Below are 11,406 nucleotides of genomic sequence, written 5' to 3' on the forward strand. Positions count from 1 at the left end.
AGTCTCAGTCCTCTCTTCTGGAAACAGGAAGAACAGTCTCCCTCCGCAGAGGGCCGAGTGAGCCTTCAGTGAGATGCTCCACGAGCCGGCTCAGTTCAGCGCCCGCCAGGTAGCACTTCTTAAACAAGCCCCAAAGCGGGCAGCCTGACCATGTCGCCATAATAATTTGCATAAACAACTCTTTTCACTGCTTTCCTTCACTTTGCTTGCTGTCGGATCTTGACATATTGTGGTTGTTCCCCGCCCTGGGACTCCAAAGACCATCAAAACCCCCAGTACTACTCTTATCCATGTGATCGTTTTTGTTGGAGAAAAGACATTTTAAAAATTCTCACCTCGCTGGTTTCTAAGGTGAGTGTGCATGTGCAGGGGATAACAAAGATACTCCATTTGGACGAAAAACAAAATATTAGTTTCTATAGCAATTTTTTCCCTTTGTCTTTCATTTTTGTGTTAGTGCAGTGGGCATTATAGAATTTACGATAAACATAGCACGTACCAGAGAGGTGTGCTGTTCTGAGCGTTCAGCCACAGGTTTTGGAAGCCATTGCTCTAGAACTGGGGTTGGCAAACTCCAGCCCAAGGGCCAAATGCGGCTCATGGCTTATTTCTATAAAGTTTTATGGGAACGTAGCCATACCCATTTGTTTACGTATTTTCAGTGGCTGCTTTTGTGTTACAGTGTAGAGTTGACTAGTTGTAACAGTGGCTAGATGGCCTGCAAAGACTAAAACATTTACTGCCACTTTAGAGACAGAGTTTGCCAACCCCTGGTCTAGAGGATGGTTTTTATAGGAGGAGGAACACAACCCACACTGCAACCTGGTTTTTACACCTTTTCACACCAGTGCTGTCCACTAGCCAACTCAGAAGCGGGGTGATGTTTCCCAGCCGCTTACTGCTCAGAAATTGGTCCATGGATCAGCAGCATCAGCATCATCTGGGAACCTGTTTGAAATGCAGATTCTTGGGTCCCACCTTGGACCTTTCAGAATCTGCCTTTGAACAAGACCCACGGGAGATCTGTGTGAATATTAAAAGTCTGAGAAACAGCAGCGTCCCCTATATAACTCTCAGGTCACACATTAGTGGAATGCGTGGAGCTGCTAAAGTACCTTAAGAGGATATTAGTTTTAGACTTCTCATTGTACATGTATTTGCTTCTTGCATTGCCCCGATGAACTAATTTGCCATATATAGAGACCCACAGGGCTGGCATGATCTGGCTCTCCTCCAGTTACTAGTTATATATGGAAAGGCTAAGTCAACTCTTAGACACTTTTGGGCCTCTCTCTCATTAAAAGAAAAAAAAAAGTATCTTGTTTTTGGAGGTTAAACTTTAGTGAAGTGTTCATTGGTGTGGATCAATGTGTTCAGTATTGACCTCAGATTTTGTTGTCCATAGTGTTGTAGTTTTCCTAAAAAAATGTATGACAGTTCTAGAAGAAGGTTAAAGACGTTTTCCCCACCCCTCCACCTTACAAAGAAGAAATGAGTGAGGGTTTCAGTGCAGGAGAGGGGTGCCGGGCAGAACGTGCCTCTTAAAATCACCGGGCCGGGCACCTGGGCCTGTGGGCCGGAAGGCCCATGGGATCAGGCCTGTGGTGCACTCGGGGTTGGAGGCGTCTGACGCCTGCCTTCCTTGAGGTCCTGTCCCGGGGTTTTCAGGCTTCCTAATGAACTATTAATGAGCTGGGTGTAATTTATTGAATAGGGCAAGGTAAACTTGCTGTGCCTGGAGTTGAGTTATGTTTCCTGAAGGGGAAAGAAAAGTTATGAAATAAATCATCCCCTCTTTAATTAGCAGCTTTGGCTAGCCTACTCGAAATGACTGAGCAAAATGTGAAAATAAGCCAGCAGTTGAGTCAGAAGGCCAAACACAGCTCTCCTTTGCCGCTCAACCAGAGATTTACGCCGTTTGGGCGAACGCGTGGGGATGGGAGTCAGTCACCTGAACCGCGGCGAGGAAGCGTTCTTCTGCACGGCTCTGGGCAACCCTCAAACATGGTCCTTTCCCTCTCGATTCCAGTGTCATTCCACAATGAAAAAAGCCAGAGAACGCTGGAGAGAGGGGGGGAACTAATTAGCCATCTTCCAACATGCTGTATTTGCCTTCCTGCCCACTTCTCTGTGCCAGCGGGTTTTCCTGTACGCATCAGTTTCTTTCTCAACACAGAATGCCTGTTCTCTGACTTAACAGCACACGCTATTTGCCATAGTGGCGTGTATGGCCCGTACATTGAAAACACATGTCACTTCAGTTCAGGTCAGCAGTCACTGGGGCCTCCTAGAACGTGCCAGGGCTGAGCAAGAGGCATGTGAGAAGGAATCTGTGAGGCGGGAGATCACAGAGGGTATTCAAGGAGAAGAAGAACCTCTGAGTTCATGAGAAAAAAACGGAATCGATGATGGAGAAATCTTGACTGACTTACCATCCTAGTTAGAGTACACTTACATCAATTTCTTCGTTTCACAGCACAGATCGTGCTCAAAGACTCAGAAGAATGCTGGCCCATTGCCCTCCCCCAGGACACCCCACCCAAAGGCTGCACAGGTGAAATGTATGTGTCCTTCCTCCTAATACTTCTCAGTGGAGCCAATGCTGTTTTTCCCCGTGAGAGCCCACTCACACCTCAAGACTCGAAGTTTCAAGTTGAACCTGGCCCTCCCAGGGTTGGAGTCCACCTTGAAGAAGAACGACTTAAGCTTTGTGTACATGGCTCGGGGAAACATTTTGATGAGCTAAATGTGAACGAATCAAAAACACATGGGTCACGTTTTCTTGAACACACATGTGATTTTAACAGAAACGAATTTGTCTCCAAGCCTTTTGTTCTCCTGAAATTTCCGTCTGGACTCCAAACCCCACCGTGACACCTCGGCCGGTGGTGTGGATTTTCTAACCCTGCCCTCTTCCCGGCCTCCTGTGTGAAGAGCTCTGAGAGGCCACGCTGAGCTTCTCAGTCATCCTTTTCCCCAAATGACTGCCTCCCTCACACCAGGATTTCCATGCTTTCTTGGGAAGGGCCCATTCCCCTAACCCAGGCCTTGAAGGATAAAATTACCCCCACACCCCCTCGTTTTAGAAAAAAGGAAAAAAAAAGGATCTGAGAAATTTTCTCCCGCTGCAGCGCTCTTATGAAAAAAATTTGTAGCTCGTGTTTTCTTTTTACTTCAATCTGATTCACCTTTGTCAGCTAATACTTCGCATTCATGAAATTCGAACCGTGATGTTCCAGTCTCTTCTCCCTGCCTTGGTGGGAGGACAGACGCAGCGCTGGGCGGTCAGCGCTGCCCACCTGCCGCGGGGAAGCCCAGGCCGGCCGAGCGCTGCTGTGAGCAGGAACAGACCGCTCGTAAACGGCCCGGCCATTACCCTTTATGCGTGCTTGTTCTAGTAGGTGTCGCAGATTCCTGCCTCCTAATAAGGAGAGGAAGCAGAAAAACACATAAATTCTCTCGAGGGAGTCAGACAGCCTGAAGCCACGGTCGACAGCTGCAAACGTTACCATGAGCACAAAAGCAAAACAAGGTTTAAAAAAGTGATACATTGCCAGGCATTTTGGCAAGATTTCCTTGGATCCAGACTGTGTTTTGCACTGTTTCAGTTGAAAAGAAGAGCAGCGCTCCTGCCCGCCACATGTGATGGAATTTGGAGATTAAATAAATAATGGCATTAATGATCTAAAGGGTTTACTGAGTGCATCGCAATATTTGCCTTATTACCGCAGATTTGTTTGTTTGTTTAGCTGTTTATTTTAATTGTGTCTTTTCCTTTTTTTAAGTGTCAGCAGTTCACGTTTTGGCACCAGATGGAGGCTTTCTTTTGGTGAAATGCCACCGTGTCATTCAGCCGAGCTTTGAGCCTTTGAATGTTCGCGCAGGTAAGGTTCTTTCCTCTCCCTCCCTCCGCCCCTCCTTCCTCTCTTTCCTTTTTTCTCCCTCTCCACATTCTACTTTCCCTGAGATGCTCTGGAGATTGGTTAGAGATGTGCTCACTTATTTATGGAGACTGCAAAGGGAACACTCTGGTGCCTGTTTAAAAGGCCTGAGTCTACCCCGCGAGAGATGACAGGTTTACGAAGAAAATGGTTTGGTCAGAGTTCAGGGTGGACCTAAAAGTCCAGGGCAGCAGGCATGAATGTCTTGTGTCTTTTGATTTGTTCCAAATTTGCTTCTTAATGTCTCTAAGACCAAGTGTTTCTATGAGCTACGGTCAGTTTTTCCACAAAGAATGTGTTCCAAACTTCATTTCACAACTATTCCATTTTATCTAGTCTTGCTTATGTTGACTTTGAGAAGTTACTTTAGAGAAGAATGTGTGATTCTGATTTTTTTTTAAAGTTGTTTGTTTCATCTAGTTTGCACAAACCCATGCTGGGACACTGTATTCCCGGAGGGGCCCTTATTTGCCTCAGCAGCAGAAGCCCGAAGCGTTGTCTCTTTCAATAACCAGGAACGGCTCGCCTCCATCACTTCCCCATCTCTCTATATATACTGTCAACGCCTGTACTGAAATGCAGGACAGATAAAATTTCCTTTTACCTCCTTCTAGAGACCTACTTCCATTTTTCAACGAGCCACTTAGCCCAGGAAGACAGGAAGTCAGGCCTGCACTCAGTTTTCTAGTATCCAGCCAGACATTTTTCTTTATTACTCCATTTTTTAATCACAGACAGGACACCAAGATATTTTATAGAGTTTCACATTTAGACAAGGACACACAGGCAACCATGGTAGAAACATAATGCCTAAAACCCCATGGCCAATGGTCTTCAGAATGTTCCAGGAAACTCCAGAATTCCATAATGGTGCTTCAGACATAGAAACCTTCAATTCCAAATATATAGCTCCTTGGAATGTATCTGGCAATATCCATTAAAATTAAGAATACATGGAGTCTTTGACCTAGCACCTAAACTTTGGAGGAATCTTTCCTTTAGAAATAAATGCCATAGTATATTAAGATCTATGTCTGTATATCTATATTGATATTGATCTATTTACACACACACACACACACAAGCTTATTTGAGCCCCTGTTTACCAAATCAAGATGCTGGAAACAATCCAAGTGGCCGACAATTGTCCCCTAACACAGTGCCACGGTCTTTTGGGACATCCCCGATGTCTCGAGGCTGTTAAAGGACTCCAGTTATCATCCACAATCCCAGATGAAAAAGTTTTTTCTTCATTAAACATCTTTATTGTCCTTATTTATATTGATAAAATTTTGCTTTTGTGTATTCTGCATAAATGAATTATGTGTACAAATTAATTGGAGAAAAACAAAAAGTCACGCCAGACACTGACCCTCTCACAGGGAGAGGGATGCAGCTGGGCAGGGGCCCTGGACATCTCACCTGTATTTGTAATGTTTTATTTCTGAAGGTCGCTGGTTAGCACAGAGGAGTCATTATGTTGTTCTTTATGTTACTCTTTTGGATGTCAAACTTTTCAAAAAGTTTTCTTTCTTTTTTTTGGTGAAGAAGATTGTCACTGAGCTAACATCTGTGCCAATCTTCCTCCCTTTTGTATATGGCATGCCACCACAGCATGGCCTGATGCTGGATGTGTAGGTCCACGACTGGGATCGGACCCCGTGAACCCCAGGCCACGAAAATGGAGCGCAAAGTCAACCACTACACCATCAGGCCTGCCCCTCAAAAAGTTTTAAAGAACGTTGAGCTTTAAAATGTTTCGAAGCCCCGAGGCTGGTAGGTCATTCCATAGTTTCATGGTCACAGTGGGACCCAAAGATACCATACTTCCCCCAAGGGGGCCTCCTCAGCACCCTCCGTACAAAGTACACCATAGCACCGTGGCATCCTAGAGGATGAAACATTTTAACACATGATGGTGCATGAATCATTATGGTATGTGAGTTAGCTACAGCATGAATTGATTGAGAAGGGATTTAGGTATGATTATGGTAAAACGTAGGTCACATTTCTATTTACCCATGTAAATATCATAACTGCTTATCACGATAGAAACTAAAATGAGCATCATCTCTTGGAAAGGCTACTGTCACTACCAAGAGACACAATTAGAGTTGTCCCCTCGACTCTACCATGTGACACAGTAAGCACTTAACCTGTGACTTCAGGGGTAAAAACGATGTTGGAATTATCTGGTATAATCCTATCCTTTTCAGGGATTTTTAGGGAGCAGATCCAGAGAGCTGGACCGCCTCCTCTGCAGTCTGGACCGTCTGCGTCTTTACAGAGCACCTCCCACCGTGAAGCACAAGGCCCCTCCCTGCTCACTGGAATGAAATGATCGTCCTAAGAGGTCAACTTGCTTAATTATATTTAATTCCCCCAACTTTCTCCTGTGGCAGGAGGTAAAATGCCACTGGATATGGCTTTTCTCTTGAAAGTACGTGGAAGAGCTGTGTTGGAGGGTCAGAATAAGTGGTGTGTCTGTCCCTAGTTAGAGGAGGTCGCCTTTCAGTTGTGGTGGACTGAGGCCATCGGCCACCAGAACAAGCCATCTCTTGCTTTACTGTAGAACCAGCTGTAACATCTAGAACATGTTGCTCCTCTTTTCCTAAGGACTCAGAATATACCCACGAAGTTACTTCAAATAGAGTCTATTGTAATCGTCAAATAAGCCGAATGTCGCTAAATATACCCGCTGTTATTTTAGTCTTTATTTGTATATGATGATTTAATTTTCATTGACTTGGATGTGCTGTAGTGTAAAGTGCTCTGACTTCCCACCGCGGGTGGAGAGGGAACGACGATGCTGAAGCGCACAGAGCCGTCACCGGGGGCGGGTTGACTCGAAGCATGCAGGCAGACATACGGGCCTCATGTGTGCCCACCATCCAAGGGAGAGGAGAAGCCGAGAGAGGAAGCCTGCACTGGAAGAAGGAAAGAGACAACGAGACAGAGAGAGGCCCACGCAGTCTGTGTGGAGAAAGGAGATTTGATCAGAGAAATCACAAAGCAGGATCCAGACGCCCTGACAGCTACTGGGCAGTTACTGAGACTCATTCTTATCAACTGAGGTGGAGCACAAAATTAAGCAATACTAAGGCGAGGCCAATTCTAGGATAGATATATGAAATGACAGAAAACTATTTGTTTTACCTTTTTTTCCTCCCTGTGTGTGATGCATTTATTTATATTTGAAATGGAACGCAGTAATTTATCTTATCTTTATTCTACACCTGAAGTCATCCTCTTCCTCCTCAAATTAGCATCTCCTCCTGAATTTTCTCTCTCATTTGGGGCTCCTTTGGAGCGAGGCCCTCCAACTTGAACCCCTGAAAATCTAAGATAGCTACGATCCTGCTCACTCCGTAACAAGGCTCCCTAATTGTTTTTTCGTGAAGAAACAACACTGATGTTCCAGTCAAGACATAACATTGCCCCGGGAAGCAATTATTATTATTTTTTTAATATCAGCTTTATTAAGATATATATATAGGGGCCGGCCCCATGGCCGAGTGGTTAAGTTCGTGTGCTCTGCTTGGGCAGCCCAGGGTTTCACTGTTCACTGGTTTGGATTCTGGGCACGGACATGGCACCACTCATCAGGCCATACTGAGGTGGTGTCCCACATGCCACAACTAGAAGGACACACAACTAAAAATATACAACTATGTGCTGGCAGGCTTTGGGGAGAAAATGTAAAAATAAAATAAATTAAAAAAAAATAATATATATATACATGTATCTTATAATATATATATGTATCATAAAATTCACCATTCTTTAAAGTGTACAATTTAGGAGTATTTAGTATATCCACAGAATTGTGCGACCATCATCAACATCTCATTGTAGAACATCTTTATTACCCCCCAAAAAACCCTGTACCCTTTGGTGGTCACTCCACAATCCCTCCATCCCCACCCCTGGCAACAGCTAATCCACTTTTTCCCTCTATGGATTTGCATATTCTGGATATTTCCTATAAATGCAGTCACACACGTGGACTTTTTGTTTGGCTTCTTTCACTTAGCATAATGTTTTTGAGATTCAACCGTGTTGTAGCATGTATTAGTATTTCATTCCTTTTTATGGCTGAATAATATTTCATTCTGTACACCAAGTTTTGTGTACCCATTCATCAGTTGATGGACATTTCAATTGCTTTTACTTCTTGGCTATTGTGACTAATGCTGCTGTGGACACTTATTCACAAGTTTTTGTGTGGACATGTGTTTTCAGTTCTCTTGGGTATATACCCAGGAATAGAATTATTGGGTTACGTGACAACTCTACATTGAACATTTTGAGAAACTTCCAAACTGTTTTCCAAAGTGTCTGCACCAATTTACAACTAATGAATGAGGGTTCCAATTTCTCCACATCCTCATCAACATTTGTTATTACCTGTCTTTTTTATTTTAGCCATTATTGTTAGTGTGAATTTGTATCCTGTTGTGGTTTTGATTTGCACTTCCCTAGTGAAAAGTGATAATAAACATCTTTTCATGTGCTTGTTGTTCATTTGTATATATTCTCCCAATAAATGTCTCTCTTAGGAAATCTGTCTCTCTCTCTCTCTCTCAGGAAATCCTTTGCTTATTTTTTGGTGGAGGAGGGGGAAGATTGGCCCTGAGATAACATCCATGCCAATCGCCCTCTGCTTTGTATGTGGGGTGCCACCACAGCATGGCTTGATGAGCGGTGTGTAGGTCCACACCTGGGATCCGAACCTGTGAACCCCAGGCCGCTGAAGCCGAGCGAGTAAACTTAACCACTATGCCACCAGGGCAGCCCTGTTAATTTTCTTTATATAATGTCAGGTAGAAGACCAACTTTATTCTTTTGCATGTCGATATCCTAGCACCACTTGTTGAAAAGACTATTCTTTCCCCATTGAATTATTTTGATACCCTTGTAGATAATCAATTTCCTGTAAATATAAGGGTAAGGGTTTATTTCTGGATTCTCCATTTTATTTCATTGACCTATATGTCCATTCCTATGCCAGTACAATACTGTCTTGATTACTGTAGCTTTGAAGCAAGTTTTGAAGACAGGAATTTTGAGTCCTCTAACTTTGTTCTTTTTCAACATTGTTTGGGCTACTCTGGGTTCTTTGCATTTCTGTGTAATCTAGCATTTGGCTGGCCTTTGTCCCCAGTTTCTGGGAGGTAACTTCTAAACTCTTGGAATTTCCTGTGTGATAGGAGTGTCTTTGTTATTCATGTTTGGCCCCTTGGACCACACCTGATACTTTAGGCTAATGAGGAGACTCATGGTGGTCCCCTAGATAGTTTATGCTAAGGAGATGACTCAGGATGGGGTTGGTCATTCCAGGGAGACCAACCGTGTGATTAGCATGTCGGGGCTTTGAGCATCATGATGTCAGCCCGACCTCTGGGAAGGGGAAGGAGGCTGAAGATTGAGTTTAACCGTGTGGCCCAAGATTCAATCAACCATACGCATGTAATGAAGCCTCAGTCAGACTCTGGAAGCTTGGGTAAGCTTCCCTGTTTGACAATACGCTCTGAGTACTGTCACACTTTGATGCCAGGAGGGTGGCACACCCCTGAGGACAGCAGAAGCTGTGCATTTGGAACCCTCCCAGACGTCACCCAATGTGTCTCTCCCTTCAGCTGGTTCTAATTTGTAACCTTTTGCTATAATAAAACTGTAGTTCTAAGTACGGTGCTTTCCTGACTTCTGTGAGTCATTCTAGTGAATTACCAAACCTGAGGATGGTTGTGGGAACCCCTGAGTTTGTACCAAGCTGGTCAGAAGGGAGGATGGTCCTGGGTATCCCTGGACTTATGACTGGTGTCTGAAATGAGGACAGTCTTTCAGAGGACTATGCCCTTAACCTTGAGTTGGACTAAATCTAGGTAATTTCCTTATTAATTTCAGGATCAGCTTGTCAATTTCTGCCAGAAAAAGGGCAACTGGGATTTTGATAGGGATTGCATTGACCCTATAGATCAATTTCAAAGCACTGTCATCTTAACAATATTAAAGCTTTTGATCTAAGAATGGAAAATGTCTTTACACTTATTTAGGATTTATTCTTTCAATAATATTTTGTAATTTTTGTGTACAAATATTTCACCTCCTTGGTTAAATTTATTCTTAGGTATTTTATTCTTTTTGATGCTTTGTAAATAAAGTTGTTTTCTTAATTTCATTTTTGGATTGCTCATTGTTGGTATATAGAATACAATTGATTTTCATGTATTGATCTTGTATCCTGCCACCTTGCTGAACTCATTAGTTCTAATAAGTTTTTAGTGGATTCCTTAGGATTTTCTATATACAAAATTATGTCATCTCATAATAAATAGTTTTACTTCTTCCATTCCAATCTGGATGTCTTTTCTTTCTTCTCATTGTCTAACTCTGAATAGACATTCCAGTACAATACTGAATAGATGTGGTGAATGTAGACATCTTAGTCTCGTTCCTGATCTTAGGGAGAAGGCAGTAAGTATGCTGTTAGCTGTGGGTTTCCACAGATGGCCTTTATCAGCTTGAAAAAGTCCCCTTCTATTCCTAGTTAGGTGAGTGATTTTATTAAGAAAGGGTAACCATAGTTTTGTGAAGAGCCAAGAAGAAGAGACAAATGAAATACCCAATAAAACACAAATGTGAGATCTTCTTCCGTTTAGCTAGTTCCTTATTCCCCATTCAAGTTGTGCTTTTTGAGGAGAGAACCCCTGAATCATAGCTGGGAGCCAACTGGGCTGTCCTTAACCTTGTACAAGAAAATGAGGAGATTCCTCCCCACCCCCCACTGACTTGCATCCAAATCATCTAATCCAAAAAATACCCAGTGAAAGTGCTCCTGATTTCTGACTTTATGAGCAGCAAAGGGGCCCTGAATCAGGAATAACTATTTCAGAGAAGTACCTTTCTAGTTCGAGAAAACTCCTCTTTCTTAGTGGAAAACAAAGTCTCTCTAACTGGGACATTTTTTCACCTTTTCTTCCCCCAAACACAAGGTACTTACGCAAAGAAAGGACAGGGGACTGAGAACAGGCATTCCTTTATTCCCAGTGGTGGCTCAGTCGCTTCTCCCTGCCATCCGTGAATTCTCACAAGAAGGCCTTTGTAGTCACCTGACCCCAACCACATGTGAAAGGAATTTAAAAAGGAGGTTCAGAGAGAGGAACTAAACCAGAGTGAGCAATGACCAGAATATTCACTTTAAAAAGACAATTCTCTAGCTACTAAGTTACCTTGTTTGTGTCATCCTAGGTGTGCAATGAAATCTCCGTTTCATCTGGTGCATCTAGACTGATCCACTGTCGTGGCCGTCTTGTGAGGCTGTGTGACACAGCCTCAGCGACACAGGGCTCAGTGACACAGAGTGCCGCGATCAACTAATGAGGCCTGGCGAGGCCAGAGGCAGAAGAAGTGGTGTCCTGCCTCCATTGTTTCTCCAGGGTATTGAGTAGAAAGCCATCCTCCA

The 11,406-nt window shown here is 43.6% G+C and overlaps 1 long non-coding RNA gene across 1 annotated transcript; it reads left to right on the forward strand.

Annotated features, from left to right (window-relative positions):
• Positions 1 to 3,449: 3,449 nt before the first annotated feature.
• LOC103550838 (uncharacterized) lies at positions 3,450 to 8,454 on the forward strand. Its single transcript, XR_544888.2, has 3 exons — positions 3,450 to 3,884; positions 5,556 to 5,717; positions 6,158 to 8,454. It is a non-coding gene; the product is annotated as an uncharacterized lncRNA (long non-coding RNA).
• Positions 8,455 to 11,406: the final 2,952 nt, after the last annotated feature.

This window comes from Equus przewalskii, chromosome 22 (genome assembly GCF_037783145.1).
Source record: "Equus przewalskii isolate Varuska chromosome 22, EquPr2, whole genome shotgun sequence".
Taxonomy (NCBI): Eukaryota; Metazoa; Chordata; class Mammalia; order Perissodactyla; family Equidae; genus Equus; species Equus przewalskii.